This window comes from Schistocerca nitens, chromosome 5 (genome assembly GCF_023898315.1).
Source record: "Schistocerca nitens isolate TAMUIC-IGC-003100 chromosome 5, iqSchNite1.1, whole genome shotgun sequence".
Taxonomy (NCBI): Eukaryota; Metazoa; Arthropoda; class Insecta; order Orthoptera; family Acrididae; genus Schistocerca; species Schistocerca nitens.
Window position 1 is genome coordinate 395,309,655 of NC_064618.1, and position 24,373 is coordinate 395,334,027.

Sequence of the window (24,373 nt, forward strand, 5' to 3'; positions counted from 1 at the left end):
CGAACCAATGACACTAGCTTTTTACGGTACTCACAGATGAAATTTAGTAGTTTCGATTAGCCCTGGTACAGTGACTATAAACTTTCTTGCCAACTGCTTCGCGTTTTCACAATTTACGTAATATTTTGTTGCAATTTTTGCCGTAAACCGCTGAAAGCAATGCACGCTCCTTTGCCACGTTTTTCAGCGTTATTATCCCGTCAGTGTTATTTCAGTCAGCTGTGGCAATGCCATGAGTAGCACTGTGGTTCAGAGACCGCTACAGCATCACCGTTAGAGAAAGCTGCTGGGCTGGGTATAGCTCGAAGCAAGTGCGAGGACGGCAGCGTCAGTGGAGAAAGCGATGTGCTCGCTGGCTCTCCCTCCCTCCCTCTCTCTCTCTCTCTCTCTCTCTCTCTCTCCCCGCTACATCGGCAACTGCAGCTGCTGCTGTTACTGGGTGGAAAAGCTGTGCTTCGAGACACTAGTGACAGCACGAAATTATCGCTTTTTTACAGAATACAACTTAATTCTTGGGGAAAAACATTATCTCGGGAAGGAGATATATTTCTATATTCATGTTAGTAAAACAAACTAATCACACCAGAGGGACAATAAATTATCTCCCCCCTCCCCCAGAGGACATCATGTGAACACCATGTAACACTGCCTCTTGGCAATAGCCTCAGACGGGCGATCCAGATGAAGCCACTCATTGACGATTAAGTCTCTCAGGGTTACCAGACTGCCGGGATGTTGGTTGCTGCGTTTCTCCCGCTGTCCCAAACTACCCCAAACATTTTGTAAGGGATTAAGATTTAGCGGTACATCCAAAAAGCTATACGACAAGACACCAGTTTTTCAGTGCTTGTTTATCCGTGCAGCCCTCTGAAAGCTGTCGCTATCTTGGAAGGCGCAATTATCCACAGCTCACTCGTCATCAAGATATAGAACAAATGGCACCACTTGGTCATCGAGATTGTGGAAATAAATATCCTCGTTCGTGCTCACATTGAAGTGAATCATTGGGGTCAAATCATGCTACGACAAATACGCTTAAAACGTCGCTGAATCACCTCCGGCCTGAAATTCACTTTCCACACAGTGAACTCGACTCCATGCATCATTTGGAAAGACGCAAAATTGTGGAAGGCCGGACTACATTACCCGCTTTCAATCAGATACCGGCTAATTTCTGCGCTGTTTAGCCCACAGAAGATGTGTAGTTAATGTAGTGGTGTCAGCATTGCCTTATTTCCAGGTAGTCGACTCCAAGTTTCTGCTGCATGCAGAGCCCAAGCGGTGTTCTCTCGGTATCTGGTTGAAATGACTTTGTATTCACTGATAGCAGTACTTCCTGTCCGTTCTGTAGCAGGTTGTCAGTGACAAGTCATGATACTCGTCTCCGGCTTTTATATAATCATCGTTCTTACACCGTGTTACAGGTCTGTCGGTGGTACAAAATTCCTTGTAGAGACGTTGTACATTCCGCATTGACTCACCAACAAATCTAGTAACATTATTTGCTGCGTATCAAGGGTGCATCCAAATACGAAATCTCATTTCTGTCCTAGTGACATATTTCTACAACTACCCATCTTACTGCATTGTCAAGAAACGCATACACATTTGTTCATCAAATGCCGTCTGCATCATCTGAAGATAGCCGTTGTGTGCCGAAACCGGCTATGATTGTGTCACGAAAAGTGGTTGTGTTAAAAATCGAATATACACTTACTTCATTGCCATGTGTTTGATCAGCAATGGACGGGGACACAGCTTCCTCGGACAAGATATGTGACATCTAGAGCACAGCAAAGGGCCCAGTGTGGCATTTAAGGTGGTGAGTAACATACAGACTGGTGAGCTTAAGTTACTTTGGGGTGACTGATGTGTCGGCAGCTGGGCCAACACCTTGTAGATAGAGGTGGCTTAAAAGGCACGCTAGACTAACGCAGACGGGCGTGAAGTACTGGAACAGGATACGTAATTAATGCTATGAAGAAAAGTACGTAGCTGGTATAATACTTATCTTTAATCAATTATGAAACGTCCCCTTTTAATATTTTTACAGGACTGTGCTTATACTGACACACAATATTTTGTTAGCGCAACGCAATCTGACTTTCAAAATTCCCTACAAAAGAATGGCCCTGACTAACATTAAACTATACCTTTCACAAATCACTTACCTCACAAAAATCTTCGCTACTCAAGCTACTGCAGTACAGCGAGCGCCACTACTGCCAGCTAAATAAAAGATTCAAACTATGGAAGGCACTAACTACTGATAGGGATAGTTAGCAAATGAAAGATATTAATAGAGAACAAACGTTGTATTTACCTTAATAGTTCATGACAAATTACAAAACTCCGCCATCTCTCTCCCCACATCCACCACTGCTGGCGGCTCACCTCCAACTGCGCAACGCTACGCGCTGTTCGCAGCCAGCTGCCTAACACTACAATGGCGAGTATTACAACAATGCAAAGCAGCCACAGGCTGCACACAGCACAGCCAGTGATTTTCAAACAGAGGTGGCGTTAACAATAAAAAAACCTAAACAGCCTACTTACACAATCATTGTGGTACATCGCACAAAGGAGACTTTAATTACAATCACTGTAAGGCTAATGGCGCCTTGCTAGTTCGTAGCCATTAACTTAGCTGAAGGCTATTCTGTCTCTCGGCTAATGAGAGAGAAAGGCTTCGTACGTCTAGTCGCTAGCTCTGTCGTCCGTACAACTGGGCTGAGTTCGAGTCAGTTTCTCGAGACCTGCCTTGTGGTGGCGCTAGGTTTGCGATCACACAGTGGCGACACGCGGGTCCGACATGTACTACAGGACCGCGGCCGATTTAAGCTACCACCTAGCACGTGTGGTGTCTGGCTGTGACACCACAGTGACATCGTCAGCACTACCACCACCACCACCATCATCATCGTCTCTATACTAACTTCTTGTAGTTTCTTGGAACTGCAAGCTGAGCTGGGCATTTAGCAGTCTTCTGCAGCTAGCACTCTACGTTAAGCTGCTCTTTCCGCATAATGCCAACTATTTTCCTAATAAACATGGATCGCAGAACGGGTGATCACGACTGGGGCTATACATGTTCCTTCGATTTCTTTGCAACAAACATTTTACCCGTCTCTCAAATTTTATTCTTGGCAATGTGACTAGCCTACTACTATTCAGCTGTATAGTTGTCATTTCCACAATATAACTTTCGCAACATAAAGAGCGTCCGTCACAGTCCTACATTTACGGACGAAGCCCAATATTGACCTTTCCGTAGTTATGTGGACACACTGAGTTTTCCTTTGGAGAATTTATTCAGTTTCCAAGTCTCACAGTCTTCGGTGAAAATTAGGGAAGACATTGGTCACAGATTATTCTGTTCAGTTTTTCTGACCTGAATCTGAACGCTGAGATTATTTCACAAAGACTTCTCGTCATAATTTGATGCAGAAAAAGATTTCCGATGTAACTTGGTCTTTCATATTTGTAACCTCGTCGAGAGAGGCACACTCTTTCATATTTTGAAGAGGCATGTTGCCAACAGCAACAGTTCCCTAAATTACCCACTTGTTGTAATTAATTTCCGTTTGGAATGGGCACCTGAATGATATTTAGACGTAAGATTAGTGACCAAAGGCCGTAGGTATTCGATGTAATTAACCAATAGTAATATGTAGTCTGCAAATCTCAAGCCACGTGGCCTCCTCTCAATGATTCTGCTGTCTTTCTATTTAGTTTTATACAGTACCATTTGCAGAAAACTCTGAACTGTTTAAACGAGACGGGAGCACTACGTCTGGCAACTTCCCGTGATGAGATTTTTGATTCGTTTGCTAACACTAACAAAGGCTGTACACGTCGCATCGGTGACTCTTAGTATAGATTATCTAAGTGCATATCGATCAGTTGACAGTGCAAAACTATGATCTCACGAAGGACGCTATAGAATCCCACTTGATTATTGCCTTAGGTGAATCATTGGTTGTTGTTAATAAGGTATTAAGTCTGAAGCAACTCTGGTTTCCTGTAGCATACGCCATAAAACAAAAACCTGTCTATCTCTCCTAGAAGTGACGGAAACAGTGATCCGTTTGAGTAGGTACTACATTATTAGATTTTTAACGTTCATAAACAGTTCCCGACGGCCTTTACTAACGGATTTTAATCAGGTTAAGTGTCAAACTCAACGAAAATTAGGATGATATATGCTGTTAATAAAGATAAAGAGTTTTAATTAACAATTTGAGAAGAAAACTGCTTTTCCTATTGAAAGTATCATATCCAAAATTATCTTTGAAAGTGAAAGTATCTAACCCAAAATTGTTTCCTTTTTAATTAGTGAAAGTATCAAAGATAAAATTGTTCCAAAATAATTATTCAACTAAACTGCATCTGACTGTGTCTGCGAACTTGTCTCTTGCACTCCTCCATTTTGCCAGTAATGAAACATGTATTTGACTTAGCAATGAAGTTTAAGAGAATAATGCCGTTTGTGCAATGGCATTAAGATGGTACTGAAAAATTAACTTTTGGCCCTGATGTTTACTTAATGAAATTATATCTTGACTTGAATAATGCCAGTTGTGCAAAGGCATAAAATTAAATATTTGAAATAACTTTGCTCTGAAAACTTTAGTTATAAGAAAATCGATTTCAAACCATGAACTGCACATATAAATTGCATAGAGGCCTCATTTTCTTTACGTTCTTTCATTTGATGGGTAACTTTACTTTACTACTCATTTTCATATTCAATAGAAGCAAAGGATGTGGATTATGATTCAGGCTGTTAGAATTAAACACAGTGTTGATCTCAATATATATATATATATATATATATATATATATATATATATATATATATATATATATATATATATTAAAAATTTAAGTCATATAGAAAAACTACCATTTCCAACATTTTTGTAGCACGAATCACTCTTACAAAAAATTTTACAAAACGCTTACTGCGTTAAAACTTGGACATACAAATCCTGACTCTGAACATTATCTAACAAAAACCGTTTTAAAATCATTTTATAGCTTCTACCATTAACGTGCTAAAGGTTTCTCATTATACAACCTGAAAACTGCGTAGCGCGAGTCCTACCTGAAAGCTGTCACCACACGCCTGCTTCCTCCGGGCACATAGCTGCGACGTTCGAGTATCTTACTGCGCGCGCCAGGCTCTCTTAACCATCAAAGATCCTCCTACTCAAAAATATTATACTCAGTCCACCTTGTGGTTGGCAACTATCGACCTTATTGTCAGGATCTACCCTGATCAGACCATAGCACATACATTTCACTATGAAAGTCGGTAACACAGACACAACACGTAAGGGGCAGTCAAATGAAAATGAAACAGATGGAAAAAAGTAAGTAAACTGTTTGTTATTTCAAAAATAATCGCCGTAACAATTAATAGATTTATCCCACTGCGAGACAAGGCGGTCATGAGAAAATGCTTTCGGTTGCCTGCGGAACCATGACTGCGCCTAGGCGTGCAACTCTTGGCCCGAAGCGAATCGCCTGCCGTGAATGTCTTTATTAAGGGCTCCAAAAACTTCGAAATGACATGGAGGAACATCGGCTTTATGGAGGACGTATAAGGGCTTCCCAGCGAAACTACTGCAGTGTAGTTAATAAAAAAAATTGGCAACATGTGGGCGATTTCAACCTCGCACCCTCCATACAGTTCCGATCTCTCACGTGGTTTCAGTATCTTTAAAACCGTGTAGAAAGATATTCGTGCCTGTCGATTTGATTCAGATGAACAGGTGCACGCATGGGTACAACCATAGTTCCGCAGGCAACGCATACATTTTTCCACGAAGGCACAGACCATCTTGTTTCACGGTGGGCTCAAAATCAAATGGCTCTGAGCACTATGGGACTTAACACATGAGGTCATCAGTCTCCGTGACTTAGGACTACTTAAACCTAACTAACCTAAAGACAGCACACACATCCACGCCCGAGACAGGACTCGAACCTGCGACCGTAGCAGCGGCGCGTTTCCGGACTGAAGCGCCTAGGACCGCTCGGCCACAACGGTCGGCCTCACGGTGGGATAAATGTGTGGACAGGTATGGTGATTACACTCGAAATAATAAACAGATAACTTTTTCCCGTCTGTCTTGTTTTTATTTTACCGCCCCTTGTAGTCAGTGGAGATATGGATATGTAAAATCAAGAGAGTCGTAAGGAATTATTAAACCGTCTCATTAGAATGGATTTCTTCCTCAGCGCATTTTCGTACGTTTTCTTAGACACAACTGAATGATCATGTATGCAGTGTAACTGTTTAGACACTAGGATAGTGATGAGTTCTATTGGGTTGTTGGCACATAGCGTACTCCTTTCAAATAACACCCAAGGGGAACACCGGAGACGCAACATCCACATTCGAATGAAGAACACCGTCAACGATCTTCCATGCCCTCAATGGATATATCACCGTGGAGGGGTTTAAGGTCTAATTTTAAGGTCTAACCCTAGCCGTTGGTATGCCGCATGGAGGTGCTAAACTGTTAAGTAAGCCTCCTTCATTTTCCTGCAGGTTTCAGTTAAGTCACGAAAACTCCTTTCGCTGTCGGGGTCCGTACTGGCAATCTCCATATCAAGCCACCGCACTTGACTGCGAAGACGGCTAACGGCAAAATGAATTCAACGATGCCCTGGTTTGGCCTTTGTGCGAAACTGGCACGCCTCTGCATGCAGAGAAGTACCAGAAATTGAGAAACTCGCCACCAGTTTGATCAGGAAGGAGGAAAGCATGAAGGTAAACGGGGTTTTAACTGCCTCGTACGTCACGCCACCTACGGCCGGGGCAGCCCCCGGGTCAGTGGCTGCGCCGGCACTCATGGGTGCGCCTGCTCATTACTCACTGCTACCGAAATCAAAATTTCCCTAATTCATTCCGATAAAACAGTAGGAAATGTTTTATAGGAAGTGAACTAGAGAAAAACAGCTAGCGTAATATTAAATGGTCGCAAAACCCGCAACATCTCCACAAGAGTGAAAATGTTTAACATATCTAAAATTGCAGCAGGAGATGAAAATGTTAGACACGACTACGAACATTTTTAACATGCATATATTGTTAATTTCATGCGTGAACTGACAGTTAACACTCTTGACTGAGGAAAGTAACCGAGAATTGAATGGCAATTTCAGTTATTCGCCGCCTGTTTACATTGACTACTGGTACGCTCATTGAAATTTCTAGATATCTATGTGGTGACATTTACGAGGGCAAGTCAATTATTATCCGCAACGTAGTTATATTTTTGTTTATTTTGGTAGTACTGTCGTTTTACGTTGATGAAGCATGCTTTGTTTATTTGTTGTTATATCTTTGCAATTTTCACGCTGCTAGGTTATTTTCGTTATCGCTGCCGTGCAGTTAATCATGGCTGCTCCGCTGTCTATTAGCACCAAAGGAGAGCAACGTTCAGTGATCCGTTTTTTGTGGTCGGAAGGCGTATTACGGGCCTAAATTCTTCGAACACTTTCGGTACAGTACGGGATCAGTGTTTTGCCACAACGGAGTGTCTACGAATTGATTGAAAATTTACGAAATGGTCGCACAGGTGTTACGCACGATGAAGGAGCCGGACGACCGTTTACCGCCACAAATAAAGAAACCATTGAGCGTTCACATGAAATTAGTCTCTTGGACAGGCGATTAAATATTGACGAAGTGGCACATCGCCTGCAAATTAGTCACAGTTCTGTCTACGAAACCATCCACAACAGACTAGGGTTTCATAAAGCTTGTGCTATATGGGTCCCAAAACAACTCACACAGTTGCATAAACAAACGCGCTTGGACATCTGCAAAAAAATATTTAGATCGCTATGGTAACGAAGGGGCAACTTCGTAGACAGGATAATTAGTGGTGACGAAACACGGATCCATAATTACGAGCCGGAGAGTAAACGGCAGAGTATGGGATGGAAACATCCAAATTCGCCGTGCAAGAAAAAGTTCAAGACCCAAACGTCCGCAGAAAAACTGATGCTTACGGTTTTTTGGGACGCATAAGGTCAAGTACTGAAACATTATGGGGAAAGGGGCACAACAATAAACAGTGTACGTTACAGTGAGAGGCTTACTACCAGGGAAAAGCCTGCAATTCGAAGCAAATGCCTGGGATTGCTGTTAAAAGGTGTTGTCTTGTTGCACGACAATGCCAGTCCACATACTGCTGCCCACACTGCTGAAACGCTTCAGAAACTCAGATTTCAAGTACTGGGTCATCCTCCATATAGTCCCAATCTTGCCCCCTTCTATCACTTGTTTCGTCCACTCAAACAGGCATTAACGGGCCGTCGATTTGCCTCGGATGAAGCAGTGAAAGAAGCGGTGCATTCCTGGCTCACAGCTCAACCGAGAACCTTCTCTTACGAGGTCATCAGGAAGTTTGTACAACGAAGGACCAAGAGCGTTGAAACACAAGGAGACTATGTCGAATAATGGTGTTCTTGTAAGTTTCCTGTTTGATTACTCTATAATTTTATAACTACAATGTGGATAATAATTGACTTACCCTCGTATATTGACGGCAAACTACAGTTTCAAATACTGAAATTTATTTCTGAAATTCGACAGAACTGTAATAGATATATATGTATTGCCTAAGACGACTTATGACAATTTCTACTGGACAGAAACTCGAATCCGCATTTCCTGCTTGTCACGAGCGGTACCCTTACGGCTTAGGCTATCCGAGAGCACTCCCGGGACCTTCCCAAACCTCCATATGTCACACACCTGTCCGTTTCTCCTTATGAATTATTAATTCATTTACCCACACTCGCACATCTCATGTAAATATGTATAAGGTGATGATGGGCCTGCGATGAAATTCACGACTACGACTTCTCGAGGTCTTCATTCTAAAACATGCACGGGACGTACGAGATGTTCGAGTGTGGATAAATGAATTAATAATCAACGAGAAGAAATGCATAGGTGTGTGACTTATGCAAATTTGGGTCGGTATGGGTAGCGAGCTAGGATAGTCTAAGTGGCAAGGCGATCGCTCGCGAAAAGGGTGAAATCCGGGTTCGAGTCCCGGAACGGCACAAATTTTCACATGTCACTTCACATAGTACACCCACACCCATCACAGTCAATTTGAAGTTCAGAAATAAATTTCAGTATGTTATGTCAAAAACATTTAGCGTTAAAATTATACAGGTGAATCGGGATCCTAAACGAAGAACTTGCAGGCGAGGAATCGAGTATGTTAGCCTATACATGATCTAGATTTACCAGTGTGTGTATTTGTGAACTAACATTTCTGCATCGTTCTTAGTGGTAGGACCTTGGGAAAAAAGCCACAGAGTGGTCAGAAGCAGTCTGGAAACTTGTAAGGGTGTTGCAGGGGAATTAACAATTGTTAAGAAAAAATTCGATACGTTGAGCCATTTCCGAGTTATTTTGCATTGATGTTAGCCAATCAGGTCGTCGCTCGCGCAAGTTCAAGCAGCCTGCGAGAGACAGTGTCGCCAAACGTATTTCCTTTCCTCAAACCGAACGAACGAAGCTTTTGCTCACCTATCTTAAATTTATCACTACAGAGAAAGGCACATTTTATGTGGTAATGAATATTTCAACAAGTAATAAATAAATTAAAAATAACTGTGGAACTACGCAACGTGTCTATTTTTTTTACAATTGATTCTCAGCACAGCCTTCATTGCAGCACCTTTATGAACTTTTCAGCCCGTTTCTGACGATCCTGTATAAGCGTTTGTAATGTGTTCAGGATGGAACTAATTGGTAGGCCACTAGCTGCCTGTCTCAATGCCCAACAGACAACAGGATGTTTCACAGAGTGGATTACAACTGTCTGTCACATCACATCAAGCAGCTGTTAAGAACGTAAGTAATAGCTGTAAGGGGTGACTTGATTGAAAGTATACGACAGCAGAAGCGAACAGTCCCACCAAAACTGCGTCTGCAGCCTAGCAGTTCGTGAGATAACTGCGAATTTGTGGTTAACCGTTGCCATAACTGCAGTATGGCCTATGGGCCTAGTTAGCATAACTACAGGGCGTTTCAAAAAGAAAGAGCAGATTTCAAACATTTATTTCTCAAAAACTACAAATGATAGAAACACAATTCCAACGGTCCTTCACTCAATATGAGTACCAAATGTTACACAACAAATATCAAAACTGTACCTCAATATGAGCACCATTTGTTACACGACAAATATCAAACCGGTATCTCATTTCTTGCCACACACGACGCAACTGGTCTTTAGTTACCGAATTCACGGCCGCAACAATTCGATGTCGTACCTCTTGAAGAGTAGCGGGCATAGGTGGGACATAAACACAGTCCTTTATGTACCCCCACAAATAAAAATCGCAGGGAGTAAGGTCTGGTGACCTGGGAGGCCACAGACGATGACATTGATCTTGTGCTCCTGCTCTTCCAATCCACCGTCCTGGAATGGTGTTATTTAGGTACCGTCGTACAGGTTCAGAGAAGTGTGGTGGGGCGCCATCTTGCATGAAGATGAAGTGATTTGAATCTTCCTGAAGTTGAGGAAATAGCCAGTTTTCTAACATGTCCAGGTAAATGGTTCCTGTGATAGTTTTCTCCATGAAAAAGAAAGGTCCATAAACTTTGTTTACCGAAATTGCACAAAAGACGTTAACCTTTGGTGAGTCTCTTTCATGTTGAATAACGTCCCTCGGAGTTTCACTCGCCCAAATTCGTACGTTATGCCGATTAACTTTACCAGAAATGTGAAACGTTGATTCATCTGAAAAAATTAATCGTTCGGCAAAATTGTCCTCTTCCATGTCCTGTAGAATTGCAGTTGAAAATTCGAACCTTTTGTTGTGGTCGTCAGGACGCAATGCTTGCAATAACTGCAGTTTGTACGGCTTCATGTGCAGACGGTTACTCAGAACGCGCCATACCGTTGTTTTAGACATGTTTAGTTCGTGACTTGCCCGTGCCGTGGATTTTCTAGGGCTCCTTTCGTAAGCTGCACGGACACGCTCGACATTTTCATCCGATGTGCGTGGACGACCCGTGCTTTTTCGCTTGCAGATGCAACCATCTTCTACGAATCTGTGATGCCACTCATAAATTTGCTTATGACGAGGCGGCTGTTTGTTGAATTGACGGCGGAATGCACGTTGCACACCAACAATGGACTCTAACTTTGCAAATTGCAGCACACAAAATGATCGTTCCTGTGGTGTCGTCGCCATTTTCCTACAAACAAACGCCAGCGCCACTGCGGATTTGCATGGAACTTCTGCGCGGACCATTGAAAAACTTTGAACCTTTCTCTGACAAGAAACGTTTGAATTGTGTTTCTATCATTTGTAGTTTTTGAGAAATAAATGTTTGAAATCTGCTCTTTCTTTTTGAAACGCCCTGTATATTCGAAATGTAACTTCTTTCGATGGCTTTCGGAACGTGTTCTTGCAGCAGTCTCGACACTGAACATGTTATAAGGCAGTTTGTCTTGAAAATTCAGAGTATACATTAGTTTAAACCGCAACCCGGTTCACAGACTTGCTAAAGGATAGATTCGGACACAAAACAAATTTTTACATCCATAGTATACTGCATCAACAAAATCAAAACGAGGATAATGGGATGTAGTGCTGCTGAGGGAATTAGATTATGAAATGAGACGATTAAAAGTTTAGATGAGTTTTACTATTTGGGGAGCAAAATAATTGAGAATGATCGAAGTAGAGAGCATATGAAATGTAGACTGGCAACGGCAAGGAAAGCGTTTCTGAAGAATTTGTTAACATCGAGTACAGATTTAAGTGTGAGGAAGTCTTTTTTGAAAGTCTTTGTATGCAGTGTAGCCATGTATGGAAGTGAAGCATGGACGATAAATAGTTTAGACAAGAAGAGAATAGAAGCTTGCGAACTGTGGTGCTACTGGAGAATGCTGAAGATTAGATGGGTAGATCACGTAACTAATGAGGAGGTACTGAATAGAATTGGAAAGAAGAGAAATTTGTGGCACAACCTGACTAAAAGAAGGGACAGGTTGGTAGGACACGTTCTCAGGCATCAAGGGATCACCAATTAAGTACTGGAAGGAAGCGTGGAGGATAAAAATCGTAGAGGGAGACCAAAAGACAAATGCACTAAGCTGATTCAGAAGGATGTAGGCTGCAGTAGTTACTCGGAGATGAAGGGGCTTGCACAGGATAGGGTAGCATGGAGAGCTCCATCAAACCAGTCTTTGGACTGAAGACCACAACAACAACTACAATTATACGGAAACGAATAAATGAGATATAGATGTAACACAAGATACGAAAAACTAGTATGCTATAAAAATCTTACTGGTAACGTAAAGAAATGATAAATCTCCGTTGGTACACATTTGGAATATTTTCAATTCGGGCCATATTAATGACAATGTATCTACACAATATAGGGCAAGGAGGGCTCTAGAGGCACGGTAATGTCAGCCTCTATAAGGGAGACTACCTTCCGCGCGGGATTAGCCGAGCGGTCTTGGGCGCTGCAGTCATGGACTGTGCGGCTGGTCCCGGCGGAGGTTCGAGTCCTCCCTCGGGCCTGGGTGTGTGTGTTTGTCCTTAGGATAATTTAAGTTAAGTAGTATGTAAACTCAGGGACTGATGACCTTAGCAGTTAAGTCTCATAAGATTTCACACACATTTGAACATTTTTGGAGAAAACATCGACAGAAAATCAGGCAGATCGCGATACCTAGACTTAACTAGTCAGCGCTCGTAACGCAACCGGGGATGTTATAAAATTACTGGCAAACTCACAAACAGCCCAAGATACAGGACTGAATCAACTGATGACAACCGGAAAATCTTAAACAACAAACGGTTTGGCGTTATGGATTATGTGTATTTGGCAACGTGGACTGTTCGAGGATTGACCAATAAAGAAAGTAGTACTCAAAGAGAGGAAAGTAGACGTTCCAATAATAACAAAAACTAAGAAAAAACTTACAAGAACAAAAGATTTGACAGACTACTGAATGGCTTACAGTGGTGTCCCACAAAGAAAAAAAAAGTTCAAATCTGTGTGAAATTTTATGGGACTTAACTGCTAAGGTCATCAGTCCCTAAGCTTACACACTACTTAACCTAAATTATCCTAAGGACAAACACACACACACATGCCCAAGGGAGGACTCGAACCTCCGCCGGGACCAGCCGCTCAGTCCATGACTTCAGCGCCCAAGACCGCTCGGCTAATCCCGCGTGGCGTCCCACAAAGAAAACGAGCCAGTGCTGGAATAGCAATTTTAGTCGATGATAAATGGAGAGGAAAGATTCTTGAATACAGCTTCATAAAGGAAACAGTAATGGCAGATTTCGAATTCGAAGAGGCCATCTAACAGTTATAACTGTCTATGGCCCAGAGGAGGGAGGGAAGGATGATTGTTTTTCTAGTAAAATTGTACCTTCTGATGTAGGTAATGGTTTGAGAACGAACGAAAATGTTCGAAACTATTCCTAATAAAAATGATATCTGCAACTCTGGCGCAACCTTAATTAATAAATTATAAACCTAAATCTGTCTGCATACTAACAGCACTGATGTTTATAACTGAAGTTCAACAGATAAAATGGCTATCTAAGAATGAGATTTCAAGTCTTGCAGAAGACGGATAGTAAAATAAAGTACCTGGAGGGAGTTTTCGGTTTTCGCAATTTGATATACAGTATGTGATCAAAAGTATCCGGGCACCTGGCTGAAAATGACTTGCAATTCGTGGCATCCTGCATCGGTAATGGTGGAATCCAATATGGTGTTGGTCCACCTTTAGCCTTGATGACAGCTTCCAGTCTCACAGGCATACATTCAATCAGGTGCTGGAAGTTATCTTGGGGAATGGCAGCCCATTCTTCACGGAGTGCTGCACTGAGGAGAGGTATCGATATCGGTCGGTGAGGCCTGGCACGAAGTCGCGTTCAAAAACATCCCAAAGGTGTTCTATAGGATTCAGGTCAGGTCTCTGGGCAGGCCAGTCAATTACAGGGCTGTCATTATCGTGTAACCACTCCACCACAGGCTGTTCGTTATGAACAGGCTATCGTGTTGAAAGATGCAATCGTCATCTCCGAAACGCTCTTCAACTGGGGGAAGCAAGAAAGTGCTTAAAACATCGTTGTAGGGCTGTGCTGTAATAGTGCCACGCAAAACAAACGAAAAACACGACCACATAATAACACCAACGCTTCAGAATTTTATTTACACACACCCTGCCAGCGGATCGCCACATTGTATACCGTGATTCATTACTCCACACAACTTTTTTCCACTGTTCAGGCATCCAATGTTTACGCGTCTTACACCAAGAGAGGCATCGTTTGGCATTTACCGGCGTGATGTGTGGCTTACGAGCAGCCTCTGGACCATCAAATCCAAATTTTCTCATCTCCATCCTAACTGTTATAGTACTTGTAGTGGATCTTGATGCAGTTTGGAATACCCGTGTGATGGTCTGAATAGATGTCTGCCTATTACACATTACGACCCTCTTCAACTGTCGGCGGTCTCTGTCAGTCAACAGACGAGGTCGGCCTGTACGCTTTTCTGCTACACGTTTCCCTTCACGTTTCCAGTTCACTATCACATCGGAAATAGAGGACCTAGGGATGTTTAGGAGTGTGGAAATCTTGCGTACAGACGTGTGACACAAGTGACACCACCGCTACGACATTCAACCATCGCCAACTTCAAATGGTCGGGTGTCGAAACGGACTGTTTGAGTTCTTAAATAACGGACAGTGGGACCCTCACGAAAAAGTCCAGTAGTTGCTGACCAGATGGTTAGTGAGAATACTAGAGACAGTGTTACCTATAACAACAGATACTTGCTTTCCTCCAACGTGCGAATGGTCTCACAGGTTAAAGGACATGTGAAGTTCAACGTAGAAGTTGATCTGCTGAGGAAATGAGGGTTTTCACAGACAGATTGCTGCCATTGATGGAAGATGGTTTAAGTGACATAGGACAGTCGAATCCTGATAATTCGAATTTGTAGCATGGTAGCCAAAACTGCAGGTACCAGTGCCACTCATTTACAAGCAATTAGGATAACTTTTTCTTGTTGTTGTTCTTCTTCGATTTTTCTCTGTAGATATTAGTCGTTTCCCTCTTTCAGTAGCCTTGTTCACATCAATAGAAAGTTGTTAACCACTTCGCACTCAGTGCTCGATCAGTGTATAGTTCCCTTTTTAGTTCTTGTCGGGGTCCTTTACCGTATTAGGCCACCTGTCATTCTCTTAAGATGCCCAGACCACTGTGCTACTTCCATTTTTTACCGCATTTTAGATATTTTTATTTTCTCCTCAGGGTTGACCTAATTCCACTGTCCCGATCTTGTCCCACCTTTTATTCGTAACTGGCCAAGTTTCTGTACCACAAGTAACTGTATTCTCAGTGACACTATGGACAACATTAAAACATTTTTTTAGTCAGTTGATTAATACTGTTGTTCCAAATCAGTCCATGTAGGGACTTCGCTCGTTTACCCATCACTGCTTTGGTCTCAATAACTTTGTCGCAGATTCCGTCAGTGGATAAACAAAATATACAAAATGCATGTCTGACCATCAGCTGATTTTTCTTATTTAAAACCCAAATATCGACCGGTTTCAGTTACAGGACACCTTCAAGGATTAGGCTTAAAACAGTTTAGGCTACAACATCACATCTGTCATTACTTAAATAATGGCCACATCTCATAGGTAGAGCATGCCAAGACCTCCAGTATAACATGCAGGACTTTTAACAGAGCGTTACTGAAGAGAACGTCAGAGGTATAAGCACTTATGTTATTGTCTAAACTGTTTTTACTCCAATCCGTGAAGGTGACTGAAACCAGTCGATATTTGAATTTTAAATAAAAAAGCAGCTCATGGTCAAACATGCATTTTATACGTTAGTGCATTTTATGCGTTACTTGACGGCTGTTAGTAGTCACCTTCCAAAAATTTGGATATAAAAGAACCTACATATTTTAAATTTCAATTTTTTTTTTAAATTTTATGTTTTCGAGAACTAAACCCGTTCCTTGGTTATCAGTACACATGCATACTCTGTCTTATCGAAATTAATTTTGAAACGATATCTTGTGCATTCATTTTGCAATTTATCCAACGTGTGCTTGATATCTCAGGGGGTAGGCAAAATAGTGTGAACAGTCGCAGTAAAGGGATGGTTGTGTTTGATGATCAACAGCGAAGGTAACGCACGTGTCGCGCTGCACTGTGAATGTTGAGTAAGGACTAGGCATCAGTGTAGGTTGTTTACGAATAGTGCAAACATCGTATTTGCATTCAGAGGATGAGGTCGACGTGCAATGTTACCTAACAGAGTTCCAGAGAGGCAGATTGTGAAGTTCCGATTAGCTGAAGCATCAATAACCAAGACAGCCAACTTACTGAGCGTTTCTAGAGCAACTGTTTCAATAGTCGTGACAGCCTACACAGAGCATGGAAAGACATAATTGTGTAAAGGTAATAGTGGGCGCAAATCAATACTAAATGACAGAGATCGCCGTACGCTAACACGAATTGTGTCAAAACAGCACAAAACTACGTTGGCTAAAGTGACTGCAGAGCTCAATTGCTATCTTCGAGACCCCGTATCTATCGACACTGCCCGCTGAGAACTCCATAAAGGGGTCCTCCTGCTTAGCTGAATGGTAACGTGCTTGCCTCGTATGCAGCGGGCCTGGGTTAGATTCCCGGACGTGTTGAACTGGGTGTTTTGTTGTCCTCATCATCATTTCACCCCCAACACCGGCGTGCAAGTCGCCCCTTGTCGTGCCGACTGAAATGAGACTTGCACTCGGTGCCCGAACTTCCCCGGGTGGGGCCTCCTGGCCAACAATGCCAGACTCTCATTTTCATTTTTCCATAAAGCGAATATTCATGGACGAGCTTCTAGACCGAAATCATTAGTGACGTCAACCAACGCAAAGAAGTGTAAAACATGTTGTCAGGAGCATAAATGCTGGATGGCTTATCAGTGGAAACACAACGAGTCAACATTTTCCAACATCGGGCTGGCTTTACGTCTAGAGAACGCAAAAAGAAGCCTACAGTCCCGATTGCTTGATTCCTACGGTTAAGCTTGGAGGTGGAAGTGTGATGGTACGGGCAGCCACATCATGGTATTCTGCTGGTCCCATTATTACTCTTAAAGGCCGTGTTACAGCCAACGATTATGCTAACATTTTAGGTGACCAGGTGCACTCCTTCATCCAAATTTTGTTCCCCAACAATGGTGCCATATTTAGGGACGATAATGCACCCATTCACAAAGCGATGACACTACAGTCGTGGTATGACGAGCATGCAGCTGAATTGCAGCGTCTGCCCTGGCCAGCACAATCAATAGACTTGAACATTATCAAACCGTTGTGGGCGGTGTTGGAGTGCAGACTCCAGAACAGATTTCAACCTGCCTTGTCACTAGTTAGAAGAGGTTCTGATTGAAGAGTGGCATAACATTCCACTAGAGACTATACGATCATTGTATATAGTATTCCGAGAAGTATCGCAGCTGATTACGGGCAAATAAGGGTCCAACTCCTTATTAATAAACAATTCCCAAGTAAGTACAGGTGTTCACATTATTTTGTCTGTCCCCCATCTGGACTGTTGTTACTTCGTCATCTGCAAAAATTACCAACAACTGAAGGCAGGAAATAACGATTTAGCTTCCGTCCTGCCACTCAACCACCGAGAATGTTTTTAACGATGATGTAGAGAGTGTATAGTCAAACGACAAGCAGGCTTCCCTCACCTGTGCAGAGGGTAAAGGTAATGACAGAATTACAGCTGCAACATCGGGTTGGACAGCACACAATTTCAGTACATCAGGAAGTACGTATGATGACTCCATAAAGATAAGAATAACGGACTTCGGAGGCGAGGAAGCCACTAATCAAAAGCCGTGTTGCACACAAAATTTAAAAAAAATCACCTTTAGAGTAAGTGAAAATGTGTACCATTACGTTCAGTAACATACCGATCTTACACTTTCACAATCAAAGAAATAAAAAGGCGTCATGTGTAGCATCTGAAATGGTATTTCTACGGAAAGTTAGCGGAGAGACTATGCCTTATCTTTCTATATGTTAGGTTGGTTCATACGTTCGTAGCGTATTTGCTTTGCATGTTGATATTCCGCTTGGTAGCAGTATATTTATCAATTGTAATTTTTTATTTGTAGTTCACTGTTGCTGTTTGGGTTTATATATTGTCGCCGAGCGGTCTAAGGCGTTGCAGTCATGGACTGTGCTGCTGCTCCCGGCGGAGGTTCGAGTCCTCCCTCGGGCATGGGTGTGTGTGTTTGTCCTTAGGATAGGCTCTGAGCACTATGGGACTTAACATCTTAGGTCATCAGTCCCCTAGAACTTAGAACTTAGAACTACTTAAACCTAACTAACCTAAGGACATCACACACATCCATGCCCGAGGCAGGATTCGAACCTGCGACCGTAGCAGTCCCGCGGTTCCGGACTGAGCGCCTAGAACCGCGAGACCACCGCGGCCGGCTGTCCTTAGGATAATTTAGGTTAAGTAGTGTGTTATCTTAGGGACTGATGACCTTAGCAGTTAAGTCCCATAAGGTTTCACACACATTTAAACATTTTTACATATTGTCATTCTGTCATTTCGAGATAACGAGTCGATCTGTGGACGTAAGAAAATAGAATGCCCTGTAGAGAAATCGGAATATTTCCGACACATTCTTCTCTTTGAGTTCAGTAGAGGGTGACAGCAACACATAGAGGGTGACAGCAACACAGGCATTCAGGAAAACCTGGAAATATGTGTTAATGTCTTATGGGACCAAACTGTTGAGGTCATCGGCGCATAAGCTTACACACTACTTAATCTAACTTTAACTTACGCTAAGAACAAGACACACACCCATGCCTGAGGTAGGACTCGAACCTCCGACACGGCTGACGGGGGAGGGGGGGGGGGGGGGACCGCGCGGACCGTGACAAGGCGCCCTAGACCGCTCGACTACCCCGCACGGCCGGAGGCATTCAGAAACATTTACACCGTGTATGTGGATAATACCATTGGACATGGTAAGAAAATGATTTTCTCGCTTTCAGGAAGCACTTCGGGGTTTGATGAAGATCTTTTAAACCCGTTAATCCAGAATGTTCCACGTCAGTGTACTCGAGAGCTGGAAGATGTGATGACCTGTGATCATCCCACCACCGTGAAACATTTACATGGAACGAGGAAGGTTGAAAAACAGAGCGCTCGAAGCCAAAATCGCAAAAATCTGTGGGTGGCCATATGTGCATCTCTGCTTGCTCGTCATCAAATGTTCAAATGTGTGTGAAATCTTATGGGACTTAACTGCTAAGGTCATCAGTCCTTAAGCTTACACACTACTTAACCTAAATTATCCTAAGGACAAACACACACACACATGCCTGAGGGAGGACTCGAACCTCCGCCGGGACCATCCGCATGCTCGTCATCAATTGGCTTGTGAATAACACCAACCATTCCTATACTACATCGCTATCAGTGACGAGGAAGTGTTGTCTTTATGCTACCGTAAGGAAAAGAAAGGAATGGTTGACTCTAAACAAAGCAGCAACTGTCCATACAAAGACTTGTGCGCTTTCGCCGAAGGTAATGTTATGCATCTGGTGTAACAGTGACGGTGAGATGTACACTCCTGGAAATGGAAAAAAGAACACATTGACACCGGTGTGTCAGACCCACCATACTTGCTCCGGACACCGCGAGAGGGCTGTACAAGCAATGATCACACGCACGGCACAGCGGACACACCAGGAACCGCGGTGTTGGCCGTCGAATGGCGCTAGCTGCGCAGCATTTGTGCACCGCCGCCGTCAGTGTCAGCCAGTTTGCCGTGGCATACGGAGCTCCATCGCAGTCTTTAACACTGGTAGCATGCCGCGACAGCGTGGACGTGAACCGTATGTGCAGTTGACGGACTTTGAGCGAGGGCGTATAGTGGGCATGCGGGAGGCCGGGTGGACGTACCGCCGAATTGCTCAACACGTGGGGCGTGAGGTGTCCACAGTACATCGATGTTGTCGCCAGTGGTCGGCGGAAGGTGCACGTGCCCGTCGACCTGGGACCGGACCGCAGCGACGCACGGATGCACGCCAAGACCGTAGGATCCTACGCAGTGCCGTAGGGGACCGCACCGCCACTTCCCAGCAAATTAGGGACACTGTTGCTCCTGGGGTATCGGCGAGGACCATTCGCAACCGTCTCCATGAAGCTGGGCTACGGTCCCGCACACCGTTAGGCCGTCTTCCGCTCACGCCCCAACATCGTGCAGCCCGCCTCCAGTGGTGTCGCGACAGGCGTGAATGGAGGGACGAATGGAGACGTGTCGTCTTCAGCGATGAGAGTCGCTTCTGCCTTGGTGCCAATGATGGTCGTATGCGTGTTTGGCGCCGTGCAGGTGAGCGCCACAATCAGGACTGCATACGACCGAGGCACACAGGGCCAACACCCGGCATCATGGTGTGGGGAGCGATCTCCTACACTGGCCGTACGGCACTGGTGATCGTCGAGGGGACACTGAATAGTGCACGGTACATCCAAACCGTCATCGAACCCATCGTTCTACCATTCCTAGACCGGCAAGGGAACTTGCTGTTCCAACAGGACAATGCACGTCCGCATGTATCCCGTGCCACCCAACGTGCTCTAGAAGGTGTAAGTCAACTACCCTGGCCAGCAAGATCTTCGGATCTGTCCCCCATTGAGCATGTTTGGGACTGGATGAAGCGTCGTCTCACGCGGTCTGCACGTCCAGCACGAACGCTGGTCCAACTGAGGCGCCAGGTGGAAATGGCATGGCAAGCCGTTCCACAGGACTACATCCAGCATCTCTACGATCGTCTCCATGGGAGAATAGCAGCCTGCATTGCTGCGAAAGGTGGATATACACTGTACTAGTGCCGACATTGTGCATGCTCTGTTGCCTGTGTCTATGTGCCTGTGGTTCTGTCAGTGTGATCATGTGATGTATCTGACCCCAGGAATGTGTCAATAAAGTTTCCCCTTCCTGGGACAATGAATTCACGGTGTTCTTATTTCAATTTCCAGGAGTGTATTACGAATTGCTTCCCCGAGGTGTAACCATCACTGCTGACATTTGTTGTCAACAACTGAGCTGTCTTGCAGACGCAATATAACAACCACGACCAGGAAGGCAGCTTGAAGTGTTGGTGCTCCACGATAAGGCCCGCACGCATTCCTCTTGACTGACAAAAAACGCTATACAAAAGTTGGAATGGAAAGTCATTCCGCACCCGCCATATTCACCTGATCTTGTACCCTCACATTTTAAGCTTTCCCGCTCTCTATTGAACAGGAACTTCCTTTCCGGACGAAAACGCTCTCCGAACAACTGGTTCAACTGGCTCTTAGCACTATGGGACTTAACATCTGATGTCATCAGTCCCGTAGAACATAGAACTGCTTAAACCTGGCTAACCGTAGGACATCACACACATCCATGCCCGAGGCAGGATTTGAACCTGCGTGCGTAGCAGCAGCGCGGTTCCGGACTGAAGCGCTTAGAATCGCTCGGTCACAGTGGCCAGCCGCTCCGAACATCTCGACGAATTCTTCGCCTCAAAACCACGTGATTTCTACAGTCGCGGAATCGAAAACTTACCGCAGCTGTTGTAAATAGTGAAGGAGAATACATTATTGATGACTAAACTCTCTGTTATGTGTACCTGTTGTGTTTATTAAAGTTTTGGAGAAACGCTACACCTTATGTACCATCCAAATAAACTACAATTATGACGCCGCACTGTAGCGAAGGCACTTACCTCAAAGGTTCCAGAGCCAAGCTCTGAGCGGCAGAGTGACCAGTGGGATGGAGGTCGGGCGCAGCGAGTTGAGATGTCAGAGTGAGGCAGGAAATTGGCGCTCTGTCGCGATCAGCTGAGCAGCGGCTGTTCCGGCGGCAGCGACCGTGCGCTGTACACTGTGTGCGTCAGGCAGATCGCCGGGAATAGCAGGACCCCCGCGACGCTGGCGGGAACGCCGTCCGCGTGACGTAGGCGGCCGCGGGCGCTTGCGACACGCGGTCACTCCGTATCGGTGATAGCTACGCACGCGACTAGTCTTACGATGCGTGTCACGTGCCGCGCTTATCAACTGTCTATATTACAACTGTACCGCTCTACTCTCCGGTGTTCGATAGCGAAGGAACCTACGGGAGAAAGAAAGGGAAATTTTTAGTTTTACTTGTAGTAGCTCATATACGTTATGTGATCAAAAGTGCCTAGACACCTATTGGTGAACATTAATGTCGGGCGCGACTACTCTTGGCTTTTATGACGGCTTGAACTGTGCTAAAGACACTTCCAATGAGGTGTCTGAATGTCTGTGGAGAATTGTCAGTCATTCCTTCTCAAGAACCGAAACCAGAGAAGATAGTAGTGTTGGACCCTGGGGTCTGGAGCGAGGACGACACTTTAACTCATCTCAAAGGTGATCCACTGGGTTCAGGTCAGTACTCTGGACAGACCAGTCCATTTCAGGAATCTTAACACTGTCATTGTGATACACACTGACCTGAAGAATGTCATGAGGTTCCTCCTAATACCGTGTCGAACTTCCTTTTGCCCGGAGTAGTGCAGCAACTAGGCATGGCACGGACCCAACAAATCGTTGGTAATGCTCCGCAGAAATACCGAGCAATGCTGCCTCTTTAGCCGTCCATAATTGCGTAAGTGTTGCCGGAGCAGGAGTTTGTGCACGAACTGACGCTTGATTATCCCCCAAAAATGTTCGATGGGATTCACTTCGGATGATCTGGGTGCCCAGATCATTCGCTCGAACTGTCTACAATATTCTTCGGAACAATCACAAACAACTGTGGCCCTTTGACATTATGCCTTGTCATCCATATACATTTCATTGTTGTTTGGGTCATGAAGCTCATGAATTGCTACAAATGGCCTCCATGTAGCCAAACGTAACCATTTCCAATCAATGATCGGTTCAGTATGACGAGAGGACCCAGTGAATCCCACCTAAACACAGCCCACACCATTCCGGAGCTACTATCAGATTTCACATTGCCTTGTTGACAACTAGGGTCCAGGGCTTCGTGTGGTCTGCGCTACACTCGGTCCTACCATCAGCTTTTACCAACTGAAATCGGCACTCGGATGACCAGGCCACAGTTCTTGAATCGCCAAGGGTCCAACCGATAAGGTCACGAATTCGGGGAGGCGCTGCAGGCGATGTCGTGCTGTTAACAAAGGATTCCACTCTGTCGGGTGCTGCCACAGCCCATTATCGCCAAATTTCGGGCACTGTCCTAACGGATACATTCGTCCTTCGTTCCACACTGATATCTGCGGTTATTTCACGCAGTGTTGCTTGTTTGTTAGCACTGACAACATTACCAAAACGACGCAACTCTCGGTCGTTAAGTGAACTGAGTTTGCCACTTCTTTACCTGTGGTGAGAGGTAATGCCTGAAATTTTGTATTCTCGGTGTACGGTTGTCACTGTACATTTCAGAATATTGAATTCCCTAACTACTTCCGAAATGGAATGTCCCATGCTTCTAGCTCCAACTACCATTTCATGCTCAAAGTCGTGTGGCCATAATCACGTCTGAAACCAATTCACACAAATCATCTGAGTATAAATGACAGCTCTGCCAATACACTGCCCTTTTATGCTTGAATGCGCGATACTACCGCCATCTGTATACGTGGGTATCGGTGTCCCAAAACTTTTGTCATCTTAATGTATATAATGGAGTAGCTTAACTGTTCATTCGACCAGTGACTCAGTGTAGTGATTGTCACCAAACACTGCATAGGGCTCTAAAATACGAGGGTTGCCCAGAAAGTAAGTTCCGATCGGACGCGAAATGGAAACCACTGGGAAAATCCAGTAAAGCTATGCGCAGATGTGTTGGGCAGTGTCTCTAGTACGCCTGTCGATCTTGTCGCGTCGCTCTTTCCAGTTTTGAGTGAACAGTGAGCACATAAAGATGCATAGGGTATAGCGTCTCCCGCCGAGTACGAGGGCCTGGTTAGAGATTTCGCCTGTGTCTATGCAGCCCACATAACACAACTGTCGAGCAGTTCTTTCTTCATACCAATTCTCGGCCGCACACTGCAGGGGCAATGAAGACGCTCCTGCAGCGTTTCCGATGAGATGTGTATGATCACCCACAATACAGTCCGTAATTGGCTCTCCCTGAGTCTCATCTCTGCTCACAAGAACCGCTGGCTATGAAGACAAAATTTTTCCACAGACAACCAGCTGCAGATCAGTGCAGATAACTGGCCAAAAGCACAGGCGGCTGCTTTCT

At 44.4% G+C, this 24,373-nt stretch overlaps 1 protein-coding gene across 2 annotated transcripts in view; it reads right to left on the reverse strand.

The window, feature by feature from the left end:
• Positions 1-24,373, reverse strand: part of LOC126259363 (uncharacterized transporter slc-17.2-like) — a 531,434-nt gene that overhangs the window by 289,355 nt on the left and 217,706 nt on the right. The window contains exon 2 of one of the 2 annotated variants that reach the window (XM_049956099.1): positions 21,861-22,246. The exons of the other annotated variant lie outside the window; for it this stretch is intronic. The gene's annotated coding sequence lies outside the window, so the exon portion shown is untranslated. The remainder of the gene's footprint in view (positions 1-21,860; positions 22,247-24,373) is intronic. 2 annotated transcript variants of the gene reach the window in all.